This window comes from Natrix helvetica (assembly GCF_964273705.1).
Source record: "Natrix helvetica genome assembly, chromosome: 2".
NCBI classification, from domain to species: domain Eukaryota; kingdom Metazoa; phylum Chordata; class Lepidosauria; order Squamata; family Natricidae; genus Natrix; species Natrix helvetica.
The window spans coordinates 14,343,912-14,359,889 of record NC_138552.1 but is presented as its reverse complement, the minus strand read 5'-3'; positions in this window follow the sequence as shown (position 1 = coordinate 14,359,889).

Genomic DNA, 15,978 nt, shown 5'->3' with positions numbered 1-15,978 from the left:
CAGGTGGTTCACAATTACCGACCTTTATCAGGCTTGGAGCAGTGATGGCTTCCGGATCCCATTCCAACCGGTACGGTTGGAACGGGCCCGGCGGTGTCCACATGGACATGCGCAGTGTGTGCATGCATCGTAGCGCCTCCATGAGCCTCCACAATGCTCCAGCTACTCAGCGGAGCATTGTGCAGGCGCTGTACGTGCCGTGCGCATGCGCAGAAGCTCCAAAGACTTAAAAGACCAGTAAGGAGCTCGGGCGGGTGCCCCTCCAGAGCACCGTATCGAAATGGTATCCGGTGCTCCGAGCACGCTCCGGTATGCCCATCCCGGGGCACATCACTTGCAACCCACCACTGGCTTGGAGAGTGGCCAGGCCAGTATCTTTCAGACACCGCAATACTTGGCAAAAATGCAGGAATGGACCAATTGTCTCCTGCAAATACCTCTCCCCTTTCGCTCCTCTTTTATTCCCTATGGGAGGGGCCATTCACTGTCCACCTGTGGCCTTATTCCCAAGTCAACACTTGTTCCTTAGCTGTTCCCTTCATCTGGCAACTCTGCGCATGCGCACACTGGGAACAGGCTCCAGCTGTTCGTCTGCCTCACTGATGTCTGACTCCGAAGGCAGCTGATAACTGTCAGATGGGCCTGGCCCCATCTCTGCCTCTGATGCAAAGTCCTCATCAGGGCCTTCCCCAGCCTCCAGGACTGGCCCATGTTCCTCCCCAACCTCCTCACTGTCCAAATCTGGTGGGCCACAACAGAAACCTTGGGGAATGGTGTCATTGCCCCCATAGCCCAGCACTCCCTGGGATCTGCTGCATGTTTCTTATCTACAGGTGATGTTCTCTTTCTGTTCACAGGGCCCTACAGCCTACCTGAGCCTGCTCCAGGTCTCACGAGGCCTTTGTCCTTGAAGGGGCTTTGGAAAATACTCTTCCGTGGCCTCTTTGGCTTCCAAAAAACACACAAAAGCACACTCTGTTCTTGTGTGGCCTCCAAAAACCATGCAAGAGCAGGGACTGCTTTTGAGAAAAGTTGTGATTGGATGTTGGATGAATGCAGGCATGTCACCCAAAATGTTGTGACATGTTACCTTTGACACACGTGTCATAAGTTGTCCCCACTGCCCTACTGTGGTGGAACTTTCTGTCCCTTGCCTCAAATCTTTCTTTCTTTCCTTCTTTCTTTCCTTCTTTCTTTCTTTCTTTCTTTCTTTCTTTCTTTCTTCCTTCCTTCCTTCCTTCCTTCTTTCCTTCCTTCTTCCTTCCTTCTTTCCTTCATTCCTTTCTTTTTTATCCTATTCCCAATAAAGAGATATTGGTCCATGTCCAATTTTTCTTTTGCTAATAATTCATTCTTGCGAGAGTTATTTTAATTCCAATACACCAAAAAAGCACATTTTGTGATGCTATTCTGCATAACCAAATGCTAGTTATTATTAGCGCTTACTACAATAGCGACAGCATTATCTTGTCTTCTTGCCATTTCTCCCGTCACTCTTCATAATTTTAGAATGTATGTTTGCATCCAATGCTTATTTACCCTTTTTTTTAATCCTTAGCCACCCTGCTTTAAACGTCTTTGTTCCTGTTATATCAAGTTGAATTCAGCCAAACTGAGAAAGTTTTAGATATCAGATATTGTTTTTGATGTAGAACCTAACTCATGTCAAGATGACATTTCTACCTCAGTTTCACATACTAATTTATTTCTCAGCTTTACGGCCTCAGACTAAAGCAACATGTATTAAAACACAAAAACAACGAAAGAGCATGCATACGAGGGCAATCTTGATGGATGAATCTATCAATTTCACTTTCTCGTGTTTGTGAAAATATTCTATTTATTAAACTTGAGGTTACATCTGAAGTTAAAATTATCAACTTTTGTGCACGTTGCACCAAGAAAATATATATATAGAGAGAGGAGAGAGAGACAGAAAGAAGAGAGAGGAGAGAGAGAGAGAAAGGAGAGAGAGAGAAAGAAAGAAGAGAGAGAGAGAGAGAAAGGAGAGAGAGAGAGAAAGGAGAGAGATAGAGAGAAAGGAGAAAGAGAGAGAGAGAGAGAGGAGAAAGATAATAGTTAGATTCATTAACGTCTTCATGAAAGACGTTTTCAGGACTCTATTTTTAAAGGTTGGGCTTAATTTCACCATCCACACCTGCTGCAAACTTCACAGTGATCAGTTCTTTTTAGTAAATGCGGTTGAATAATACCTACCCAGAGAGAGGGGGGGAGGGAGGGAGGGAGGGAGGGATAGGGGAAAGATAATAGTTAAATTCATTATTTTCATGGCCACATGCACTGTTTCTACAGATTCCTCTGAAGTAAATTTCAAATTGTTAGCAAACTGCAACATTTGGAGAAGTATTTTGCCTATCCTTCACTTCTCCCAGGATGTTTATAAGAGTCCAATTATCTATATTATATAAATCTGGATAACTTTCCACATTTTAAACGCACAATGTATCATCCACATTTAAACATAACCAATAAGAGGATTTGTGTGATTATTTTGGATGAAATGAATAACTTCTTGCTAAGCTCCCTGCCTGGTTTACAATCTATTGGGTGAACGATAGTCAGTAAAACGATCTCAAGTTATATACAGGTAGACCTTGAATGATTACTTTAATTAAGGCCAGAATTACTGTATGTTTGTGAGTCATGAGTCTCCGCACCTGATTCCATCATTTCTTTTTTGCAGGGGTTGTTAAGCAATATATATATATATATGTGTGTGTGTGTGTGTGTGTGTGTGTGTGTTACAACCCCTGGTATGCCCAAATATGGGAGGGAGCTCACTCCTCCCTCTTTCTGTCCTTCGGCTCATCACAGAAAACCATGCAGGCAGAAACCCATATTTTTATTTTTAATGTTGCCTTTTTATATTTGTGTTGTATTTGTGCTGATAAATAAATAAAGGGAGACTAGTATGGATCCATTTCAAGCTGTTTAGCTCTCATCAGCTAGCCATACCCTTACTGGGATTTGAACCTGGGATGTGTTACATATTAGGCAGCACAAATACACACACACACACACACACACACACACACACACACACACACACACACACATATATATATATATATATATATATATATATATATATATATATATATATATATATATATGGCAGAAACTAAAAGTGAATGTTAGAAATTGGTAAAAACAATGCCAAAAATCACAGCCACGTGACTGTGGGACATGTGATTGTGAAAAGGTTTGTGTGCGGCCATCAGAATTTCAAAATCCATGTGTACCTTTTTGGCAGTCTGTTGTGACTTTCAACAATCAATTTGATCTTAGAGTGGACAACCATTTAAATATGAGCCAGCACAGTGCAGCAGCTGCCAAAAAAGCCAACACCGTTCTAGGCAGCATCAACAGAGGGATAGAATCAAGTTCACGTGAAGTGTTAATACCAATTTAGAATGCCTTGGTACTCTTGGAATAGTGCATCCAATTTTGGTCACCACGATGTAAAAAAGATGTGGAGACTCTAGAAAGAGTGCAGAGAAGAGCAACAAAGATGATTAGGGGACTGGAGGCTAAAACATATAGGGAACGGCTGCTGGAAATGGGTATATTTTGATGAAAAGAAGGACTAGGGGTAGCATAAGAGCAGTCTTCCCATATCTCAGAAGTTGCCAGAAAGAAGAGGGAGTCAAACTGTTCTCCAAAGCACCTGAGGGTAGGATAAGGAGCAATGGGTGGAAACTAATCAAGGAGAGAAACAATCTAGAACTAAGGAGAAATTTTCTGACAGAACAATTAATCAGTGGAAAAACTTGCCTCTGTTATTCTATTCTATTATCAATGTACTGAATGACCAGTCGTTAGCGTAAGACTACCTCAGAGCTGGGTTTCTGCTGGTTCAGCCCAGATTGGGCGAACCAGTAGTGGGGGGGTGGTAGCGGTGGGAGGCTCTGCCCACCCATCCAGATGTTTCTGTGCATGCACAAGTGCACAAGCGCACACAAGCAAACCAATAGTAAAAAAAATGGAAACCCACCACTGGACTACCTGTACACAATCAAGAAAAACCATAATAGGAAACATTTACATCATCAAAATAGTTGCACCTCCATTTAATAGATCCCAATGGTAAATCACCCGGAATACACTAACAAAATCATAAAGGTAGGTCTTCTTAACTGGGCAAATTTATTTATGTATTTTGTATTTATTTAGGCTTAATAGAAGCAGATAGAATAAAGAGTAAAATCTTTCTGGCATGTGGTACTTAGCTGCTTAAATAATTAGACCACGGATGAGTCATGCATTTTAATTAAATCATTTATAATTACTTTTTATTAGTAGCAAAGTGGTAAAAGCAGAGAGTCTTCTTTAGACGTCAAACAAGAGTTAAGCTATTTTCCCATGGTTTAAAACAAGCAGTAACTTGTGTTACTCTTAAGTGGAGGTTGCAGAATGTTTTACAATATTTGGAAATGATGTGTTAAATATCAGACTTTGATTTTCTATTGCCATAATTAAACAGACTTTGGAGTTTTTTGAAATTACCAAAATATTCAAGCCTTTTTTTGTGTGTGTGAGATTAATAGTCAGAAAAAAATAATTTACATGAGTAATGAGATCATTATTGGCATGTCAAATTTAGGTTGTTTTTAGTATGAACTGTATATATTTACTCCAACTCAACAATGTACCTGTACTTAAACATATACAGGTAGTTCTCAACTTACCACCCCAATTAAGCCCAAAGTGTATGTTGCTAAGTGAGAAATTTGTTAAGTGAGTTTTGCCCCATTTTACTTGCTACTTTTCTTGCCACGTTTGGTAAGTGAATCACTGCAGTTCTTAAATTAGTAACACGGTTGTTAAGTGAATCTGGATTCCCCATTGACTTTGCTTGTCAGAAGGTCGCAAAAGGGGATCACATGACCCCAGGATACTGCAACGGTCATAAAAGTGAGTCAGTTGTCAAGTATCCGAATGTAAATCATGTGACCGTGGGAATGCTGCAGTGGTTATAAATATGAAAAATGTTCATAAGTCACTTTTTCAGGGCCACGGTAACTTCAAATGGTCACTAAATGGAGCTGCCATTCAGGGGAGAAGACTGGGCCAGCTGCCAAGATTCACCGTCCCACTTCCACAAACTGAAGAAACTACAAAGCTCCTGCTAACAATCCATGATTAATTGCCGGGTGGTTTTCGCTCTGGGTCACGAGGGGATGGGTGTGCGCACGCAGGGGGTGTGGTTTATCTTAATTACCAATGTAACTATAAAAGGGGGTGGGAAGCGCAGGGTGGCAGCTCTGACAATTTATTCATTGCCTTAGTGCTTTGTTGGTCAGTGCATGCCGAAGGAAGAATACAAACTGCATTTACAAACCGTTTCTGCCTTTGGCTGGTTTCATTAACCCTTTGGAACCTGACAGAACTGTTGTAACTGAATGTAATTTACATTCGGAGGAGGAGGAGGAGGAGGAGAAGAAGAAGACAGAGGAGGAGGGGAGAATGGGTGTCACATAGTTTGCACATCAGTTTTCCCAGATCAATGCAGTGGTTAAAGACATTGGGCGAGAACCAGGGGACTATGAGTTCTAGTCCCATCTTGACACAGATGGGTGATCTTGGGCCAGTCACACCTTCTCAACAAGACAAGACCAAATTATTTCTAGGGCTTTATCCAGGCACTTGTGAAGAATCAAGAATGACTTGGACAGATTCATACACATACATAAACTTCCCTCCCCAAATCAAACAAAACCATATTTTAATGAAGCACTTTTTGTGAACCAAGTCTTTGAATCAGTGAATATGACAATTCTTTAATTCAGGGGTGAAAAAAAGTACCCTTTTTTAAAAATATTGTCTCGAGCCTCACACAATCCACCAATTTGGATGGTCCTGGATTCAGAATAGTCATGAATGAGCTGAGAAGAGGATTACATGAGTTTAGAGACAGAAGCCTACATGTGAGTTACTACAGTTTGGAGATTCCAGGAGCTGAATTTTGAAAGAGCGATAAGTCTTTTATTTTTGGCAACAATAAATTGCAATTTACCCTTTGCCAATTCCTGTTTTACTTGAACTGTTAACCTGATTCTGAAAGGTTTACAGCTCTCTGTTTACTATATTACCAAGACCTAACAAAGGACAAGCTTATGAGGATTTACTGGATGTGCCTGGAATAAAATCCATTCGGATACCTCTCCACACTTGGCCAATTTCTTTCATGTTGAAATTGTAGCTTGCAGAATGACTTAATAAATCAAAAAAAAAATGCAAGCATAGTTTTCTGGGTTGGGTACAAATGTGTGCTCATTTGTTCTTTATTCCATGGAGTTGGGGTGAATGTCACGTATTCCTATCTTTTGGGGAGAAAATGCTTGCTTTCCCAGCTGCTAGACAAGAGGGGAAACGTATCCATAAATCATCAAAAACAATCTCAAGGGGAATATTTGGTCAAAGATATTCTGTTGTGATCTAATGAAAGAATAAACCACTATAATAGGGGGGCTTTTATAACAATCATTTATAGATTTTTTTTCTTTTTAGACCCAGTAATCTTGTTTGGCATTGGCTCGGTACCCTTGTACAATTGAATAAATTGGGAAAATATATGAGCCAAAGATATTATAACTTTTGCCTGTTTAAACTGCCAGGGGTTTTCCAAAGATTTATCACGTAGTGCCAGCTTGGTGCCAGTGGTAGAGATTCTATGCCGGGCCTTTCACAGCAGTTAGGAAGAAAGAAACGGCAACCCATTTTATTAACTTTACTCCCCAAAATGGTATCAATGTGTCACCACAGCTTCAAGAGTTGAGTTTAGCTCTTGGAAGTCTGCTTTAGCATTCTTTTAAAAATCCTTTAAAAATGAGCTGCAGTGGCACAGTGGTTAGAGTGCAGTACTGCAGGCTACTTCTGCTGATCACCGGCTGCCAGCAGTTTGGCAGATCGAATCTCACCAGGCTCAAGGTTGACTCATCCTTCCATCCTTCCGAGGTGGGTAAAATGAGGAGCCAGATTGTTGAGGGCAATAGGCTGACTCGGTAAACCGCTTAGAGAGGGCTGTCAAGCACTATGAAGCGGTATCAGAGGTGGTATTCAGCAGGTTCTGACCAGTTCTGGAGAACCGGTAGCAGAAATTTTGAGTAGTTCAGAGAACCGGTAAATACCACCTCTGAATGGCCCCACCCCCATCTATTCTCTGCTTCCTGAGTCCCAGCTGATCAGGAGGGAATGGGGATTTTACAGTATCCTTCCCCTGGGGTGGGATGGAAATGGAGATTTTACAGTATCCTTCCCCTGCCACGCCTACCAAACCATGGCACACCCACCAAGCCATGCCCACAGAACCGGCAGTAAAAAAAAATGACTGAGAGGTATATAGGTCTAAGTGTTATTGCTGTTGCTTCTCCGAGTCCCTTTTTGGGAGAGGGGGCGGTTTAGAAATGCGAAGAATAAATAAAAATAAAATAACCTTCATATCTCTCTCTCTCTCTCTCTCTCTCTCTCTCTCTCTCTCTATATATATATATATATATATATATATATATATATATATATATATACATATACATATATATATATACATATATATATATATATATAATGTTTTTTTGTATTTGTACTGATAAATAAATAAAGGGAGACAAATACAAAAAAACAAATATAAAAAGGCAACATTAAAAATAAAAATAAAAATATGGTTTTCTGCCTGCATGGTCTTATGTGATGAGCCGAAGGACAGAAAGAGGGAGTAGTGACCTCCCTCCCATATTTAGGCATACCAGGGGTTGTAACACAAATACATAGATAGATGATAGATAGATAGATAGATAGATAGATAGATAGATAGATAGATAGAGATAGAGATAGAGATAGAGATAGAGATAGAGATAGAGATAGATATAGATGAGTAATGAGCCGAAGGACAGAAAGGGGGAGTAGTGACCTCCCTCCCATATTTGGGCATACCAGGGGTTGTAACACAAATACATACCTATTTCCCTGGCTCAGCTGATAAGGAGGAGAGCCTGTGGCTTAGTGGCTAATACATCTGCCTAATATGTAATACAGCTCAGGTTCTAATCCCAGTAAGGGTATGGCTAGCTGATGAGAGCTAAATAGCTTGAAATAGAACTATACTAGTCTCCCTTTATTTATTGATCAGCACAAATACAACACAAACATAGCAAAGGCAACATTAAAAATAAAAATATGGTTTTCTGCCTGGATGGTCTTCTGTAATGAGCCGAAGGACAGAAAGGGGGAGTAGTGAGCTCCCTCCCATATTTGGGCATACCAGGAGTTGCCCAAATATGGGAGGGAGCTCACTACATATATACATATACATATATAGACACACACACACATATACATACATACATATACATATACATATACATATACATATACATACACACATATGTATGTATGTATGTATGTATGTATGTATGTATGTATGTATGTGTATGTATGTATGTATGTATTGTGTCACAACCCCTGGTATGCCCAAATATGGGAGGGAGCACACTGTTTCCCTTTTTTATATTTGAGCATACCAGGGGTTGTGACACAATACATACCTATTTCCCTGGCTTAGCTGATAAAGGAGGAGAGCCTGTGGCTTAGTGGCTAATACATCTGCCTAATATGTAATACAGCCCAGGTTCAAATCCCAGTAAGGGTATGGCTAGCTGATGAGAGCTAAATAGCTTGAAATAGATCTATACTAGTCTCCCTTTATTTATTTGTCAGCACAAATGCAACACACACATATATATATGCTGGACCCGAATACAACAAGACCAGCATACCTGGTCAGTGAAAATCTATGAAAACATATATGTATGTATGTATGTATGTATGTATGTATGTATGTATACAGCATATACCCTCATTTCTCAAGACATAATCTAATCAACATGTGTGATAAGGTAGTTGTCAGCGTTCTGAGTAACACACCCATTGAAAGCAGAACTCCGAGGCAGGTAGATTCCTCAAAGAACATGTCTACTGGATACATCATAACAGCATAGCTGGTGAAACAGAACTCTAAAAGTTCCTGTGGTTTTCACCTAATTAAAAAAATGGCACTCCCCCCCTCCCAGGTGTCACCAGTCACATTGTCCAATGGGATGGCCATTTGCAACCTTCCCAGCTAGCTTCCACCAAGTAAAGTCAATGGGGGGAGCCAGATTTGCCTAATGACTACACAATTCACATAACAACTGCAGTGATTCGCTTAACAACTGTGGCAAGAAAAGGTCATAAAACTGGGTGTGACTCAACAATTGCCTTGCTCAGTAATGGAAATTATAGTCCCAATTGTGGTCGTAAGTCAAGGACTACGTATAATGCTTAACATAGCTCTGATTTCCACCTACACAAACATGGCTGCAACTGCTGCCAAAAAAGCCAACACAGTTCTAGGCTGCATCAACAGAGGAATAGGATCAAGATCACTTGGCGTGTTATTACCACTTTATAATGCCTTGGTAAGGCCACACTTGGAATACTGCATCCAGTTTTGGTCGCCAGAATGTAGAAACGATGTTGGGAATCTAGAAAGAGTGCAGAGAAAAGCAACAGAAATGATTAGGGGAGTGGAGGTTAAAACATATAAAGAACGGTTGCTGGAGTTAGGTATGTACACTTCAATGAAAACAAGAACTAGGGGAGACATGATAGCAGTGTTCCAATATCTCAGGGGTTGCCACAAAGAAGAGGGAGTCAAGCTATTCTCCAAGGCACCTGAAAGTAGGACAAGAAGCAATGGGTAGAAATTAATCAAGGAGAGAAGCAACTTGGAACTAGGGAGAAATTTTCTGACAGTTAGAACAATTAATCAGTGGAACAGAAGTTGCCTCCAGACGTTGTGGATGCTCGAACACTGGAAGTTTTTAAGAAGAGATTAGACAACCATTTGTGTGAAAGGATATAGAGTTTCCTGCCTGAGCAGGGGGATTGACTAGAAGACCTCAAAGGTCCCTTCCAACTCTGTTATTCTGTTATGACCACAGCGGGGCAGTTGATGTATTGATTTGACTTGAGTCTTGGCTTCCTACTCATTGACTTTCTATTTTGCCCTTTGACTCTATTTATATTTCTTTGTGCTATCTTCGTTTTTGCTTAATTGGATCACTCAGAATAACTAATATTCAATAAAACACGATCTACAAAACAAAAACATTTACCCAACTGTAAGAAACATGACTCCGAGCATTAGTGTGGTATTTGTATTCTCTCCGGGCTTATGTCGAATGTCATGGAGTCTGTACATAAAGTTATGCTTCAACAAACATATTCTGTTACTGCATTTGGCTTAAAAGACATCCGGTTCATTATAAAGCTGATCACTTCTGACTTCCCAAATTACAGAGCTGGCCGCCCTCATCTCAATAAGCCCTGGAGTACCATTCAATTATTTGGTTGCATGACTTTGCACAATTCTTAAACAAAGTCATTCCACGTATCGTTATCCAAAGTATTGCTTTCCACGTACAAGATTCATCACATTTTGTATTCATGCAGGCCTTGCTGGTGTAGTTCTTATGTAATTAACTAATTCAAATTTGGCACTGACAATTCCAGAATGGTTCCCGAGATCACTGGGAAAGCCTTATAAAGTCTGGAATTTGAATTTGTAAAAATTGCTACAATCCCCATTATTTTCTATTTTTTTTTAAATTCATTGGTTTCCTCTTGATGATGACATGTGACACCTGTTGACAACTAATTCATTGATTAATAGTAATAGTAATAGTAATCATAGAGTTGGAAGGCAACTTGGAGGTCTTCTAGTCCAACCCCCTGCTTCAGGCATGAAACTCTATACCATTACTTTGATGACAGGGACAAGTTTTCTTTCTTTCTTTCTTTCTTTCTTTCTTTCTTTCTTTCTTTCTTTCTTTCTTTCTTTCTTTCTTTCTTTCTTTCTTTCCTTCCTTCTTTCTTTCTTTCTTTCTTTCTTTCTTTCTTTCTTTCTTTCTTTCTTTCTTTCTTTCTTCAGTTAGTTAGTTAGTTTGTCACTCATGTACAAGATAACATGAAAAAGAATAAACATGAACAAGAACACAGGAAATGGGTACAAATAAATGGGGGCAGTAGGACAGGGATGTTAGGTATGCTGGTGCACTTATGCACGCCCCCTTATAGACCTCTTAGGAATCGTGTGAGGTCAATAGTAGACACTCTAAGTTGTGGGGGTTTGAGGCTGTAACAACGGAGGCAGGTACAGCATTCCAGGAATAGACCACTTTGTTGCTGAAGTTGTATTTCCTGCAATCAAGTTTGGCGCAGTTTACCTTGCGTTTGTATCTATTGTGTGCTCGTGTATTATTGCGGTTGAGGCAACTGTACTTTCTGGTTTTGCTTTGAAGACCTTTTGCTTCTTATACAAGAAGCTTCTTCAGTTCTGTGAGAAGCGAAACATCCTCAAGGAAAAACAAAGAATATCCAGTTGTCACTTGAGAAAAAAAAGTACCTTTGGAACAACCATGACTGAGATGACTGAGAATCTCCATAAAGGTTCCCCTCACACATATGTGCTAGTCGTTCCCGACTCTAGGGAGCAGTGCTCATCTCTGTTTCAAAGCCTAAGAGCCAGCGCTGTCTGAAGACGTTATGTGGCGCTAGGGATTCAAACCACCAAACTTCCCATTTTTCTAATCGACAAGCTCAGCATCTCAGCCACTGCGCCACCACGTCCAATATTTGGACATGTCTATGGAGAATTTCCATAGACGTGTCCAAATATAGAGATACTCAGTGACGTGCAGTCAGGTGAGGCAAGTGAGGCACAGCCTCACCACTCTCATCATGAAAAAAAAAAAGTAAAAGGAAAAAGCTGAGCTAGTTACTGCCTCACCGTGGATGACTCTGCTTAACTGTTAAAAAAAGCTGGAAAAGGTACGTGTGGGTTGGAGGGAGGGGGAGGAATTCAAACTTCATCCTCCTGGTGCTGTGCAGGGCTTTGGGCAAAGGCTGGAGGGAAGGACCCTGGCTCGCTTGTGCTCTCCCTCCCCAAGAGTAGTTTGATTGCAGGCAGAGCCACGTTGTAGGGCCGGTGTGTGTGCTACAGCATGGCTCTTTGTCTGGCTTCCTGCCTCCTCCTGTGGTCTCCTCACTAGTGCTCTCCCTCCCCAAGTGTAGTGACTTCCTCCCCAGGCCCCCATTCATTTCTCTCTCTCACACACACAGCTGGATAAAACTATATAAAAATCTAGCCCAGCTTCACTGATTACAAGTTTGAAAAGGCAACGTGGCTCCACCTGCAATCAAACTACACTTGGGGAGGGAGAGCACAAGCGAGCACTGAGGAGACCACAGGAGGAGGCAGGAAGCCAGGCAAAGAGCCATGCTGTAGTACACACACTTCCCCCCAGCCTCTTTCTTTTGGAAGGCTCGGATCGGCTCCCCTCCGGCTTCTCTGCCTCTCCTCTCACCCCAGCCTGCCAGCAGGAGGTGGTGGGTGGGCTTTATTGTGTTCCAGGCATTTCCCACCCAGATAGCAGGCTGCATTTGCAATGGTGGAGGTGTTTGGGAAAGGCAGCAGGGGAATGGGGGGGGGGAATGGCAGAGGAGCTGCTTTCAAGCCACTGGAAAAGATATCCAATCCAACTTTTGTGTGTGGGGGGGTTTGTTTGAGAGTGAGTGAGAGAGAGGGAAGGGGTAGGAGAGATAGTCCAATCCAACTTCTGTGTGTGTGTGTGTGTGTGTGTGTGTGTTTGAGAGAGGGGGAGGAAGGGAGAGAGGGAGGAAGGAGGGGAAGGAGAAGAAAAAGAAAAAGAAAGAAGGAGCAAAGGAGAAAAACAAATGCTGTCGCTTTAAATTGGAACTGAGCATGCCTTGCTGTGGAATTCTGGGAGTTGAAGTCCACAAGTCTAAAAATATTTGAAACCCAGCACTGTGTCAGTGCCTCACCAGTCATAAACCTCACCGCACGTCACTGGAGATACTAGATCTCAGATCTATACTCTTATGAGGTGGGAGATGCTCCATGGGATTTGAAGAAATTCTTCTATTCTGTATACTATATACCCATGATGGCGAACCTATGGCATGTGTGCCACAGGTGGCACATGGAGCCATTTGTTAGGGCACACAAGGCATTGCCCTGTCAGCTTCAGCCTTCTTTTGAGGCCATTTTTTGCCCTCCGGAGGCTTCCTTGAAGCCTCCAGAGCACGAAAAACCGGCCCTATGGGCAAACTGAAAGTTCAGGAACGGACTGTACAGTGCTGTGGAGTTGCCACGGTAACGGATTCACAGTACTCCACATGGGGGCTTCCTCTGGTAAGGGGAAAACCCAACTTTAGAAATCACGGCGACGTTCATGGAAGGAGGTTGGGCTAAATAAATACCTGGTTATCAGCTAGTCAGTGTATAAAAATGTAGTCTTCACGTCAGACTTCCCTAACCACAGCACTCTCGAGATATGTTTTCTGGCTTATTGCTGAAGATTTTAAAAGTTGAGATTCTCCAGAACTGAAAGATGCCTTGATTGGAGAAGACTTTTCTGAGGCGTTGAGAGTAGCAAAAATCAGCTGAAATGTTTACTTTTTATCTTTATACTGGAAGTTATAGACTTCATTTTACTTGCCTTGCATGGATATTAGGATTTTTCGCTACTGATTCTTTCAGCTCTTCTGTTCCTAACTCTTTCAAGGAGTAAATGGAACGTGGGATGAAGAAAAATACCTGTTCTGTCATTGAGCGTGTCAGGATGATTTGTGCTTCCCTTTATGTATGGGAAATCAGCTAATTTGAAATGCACCTAAGATGCTCCCTGGATCAGTGGTGGGTTGCAGGCCCCAGCATTGGCGTACCAGTGCCTGCCCAGAACACCGGGTACCGTTCCAGTACAGTACTCTGGAAGGCCCGCCCACCTGTCCGAGCTTCTTACCTGTATTTGAGCTCTTCAGCACTTCTGTACACGTGCACAGAGCACGTGGCACCTGCACAATGCAAGTGTCGTGGAGGCTCGCGAAGGTGTTGCAAGAGGTAAGGACGCATGCACGCATGCAAGCATTCATGTGGTGGACACCGGTTGCAACACACTTTCTGCAGACAACCTGGGACAGAAAAAGTTGCAAAAGAGTTTCAGCAAGGAAAAAAAAGGATGTTTTTGTGTGGGGTGCAAATGGCTCCACTGGTCAATTTCAAGTAGAATTAAATGCAATTCTGTAGAAACCTTAAATGTATTACACTACAGGCAAAATGAAGGCAAGTCGCTACACAACTTGATTATCCTCATCTCTCACTATATATAATAAAAGAGAACAATATGTTTTCAAAACATACCTAGGGATTTACCAAATGCAATCATGGCACAGAAGGCAAAATAAATATTCAGAAAATCACCTGCAACCTTGCTTGAAAAATCAGCCCTAACATATTTTCCCCCCTCTTTAATTATCCCTTCTGTAACATCACTTAAATTCCATCTCCTCTCTGCAGATTATAGCAGTATTATTATTATTAAAGCCTGCTTAGGAATCTCAATCAGAGAAAACTACCACTTTTAACACTGAATTCACAGGGCATATGTAATTGGGAGAATGAGTGGTAAGAGTAACAGCTCCCTTCCCAAATATGATATAAATGGATTGCAAGAATCCACGGAAAACATGTAATTCAACACTCTGTCAAATTGCATTTGCGAAGCACAAGTTTGTAGCGCCCTTTAAAATTAATAGATAAATCCTAGATGTATGAGTCAAGAGCTGATAATTTAGCTTGCTTTGGGGAAAGCTGATGTGCGGCATGAATCCAAAATTTAGGATGGACGTTTGAAAGAATGCCCATGTGGTTGATCATATCGTACTTCTTTTGGAAGGATCGAGTTACTTCAGGGTTGAAAACATTAGCTGGTGACATCTGACTGGGGCTCCCTTCATGTCTCAAAATGCACAGTTACAGTATAGGTGGTACCTTGCTCAAAAGTAGTAACTGTGAGAGGAATCTTGGAATCCTAGTGGACAACCATTTAAATATAAGCCATCACTGTGCTGCAGCTGCCAAAAAACCCAACACAGTTCTAGGCTGCATAAACAGAAGGATAGAATCAAGATCCCGTGAAATGTTAATACCACATTATGATACCTTGGTAAGGCCACATTTGGAATATTGCATCCAGTTTTGGTCGCCATGATGTTAAAAAAAATGGAGACTCTAGAAAGAGTGAAGAGAAGAGCAACAAAGATGATTAGGGGACTGGAGGCTAAAACTCCGCTAAAAAGAGCGGTTGCAGGAACTGGGGATGTCTTCTTTAACGAAAAGAAGGACTAGGGGAGACATGGTAGCAGTCTTCCAATATCTCAGGGGTTGCCACAAAGAAAAGGGAGTCAAGCAGTGACGTGCGATGAGGCTTATGGCTGGTGAGGCACTGACACAGTGGTGGGTTTCAAATATTTTTAGACTTGTGGACTTCAACTCCCAGAATTCCACAGCCAGGCATGCTCAGTTCCAATTTAAAACAGCAGCATTTGTTTCTCTCTCCCTTCCTCCCCCTCTCTCAAACACACACACACACACACACACACACACACACACACACACACAAGTTGGATTGGACTATCTCTCCTACCCCCCTCCCTCTCTCACTCACTCTCAAACAAACACACACACACACAAAATTTGGATTGGATATCTTTTCCAGTGGCTTGAAAGCAGCTCCTCTGCCATCCCCCCCATTCCCCTGCTGCCTTCCCCAAACACCTCCACCATTGCAAATGCAGCCTGCTGTCTGGGTGGGAAATGCCTGGAACGCAATAAAGCCCACCCACTTACCTCCTGCTGGCAGGCTGGGGTGGAAGGAGAGGCAGAGAAGCCGGAGGGGAGCCGATCCGAGCTTCCAAAAGAAAGAGGCTGGGGGAAAGTGTGTGTGCTACAGCATGGCTCTTTGCCTGGCTTCCGTGGATGACTCTGCTTAACTGTTTAAAAAAGCCTCTTAAAAAGTGCCCTCTACTATGAGGCAGGAGAACTGCGTGCCTCATCTA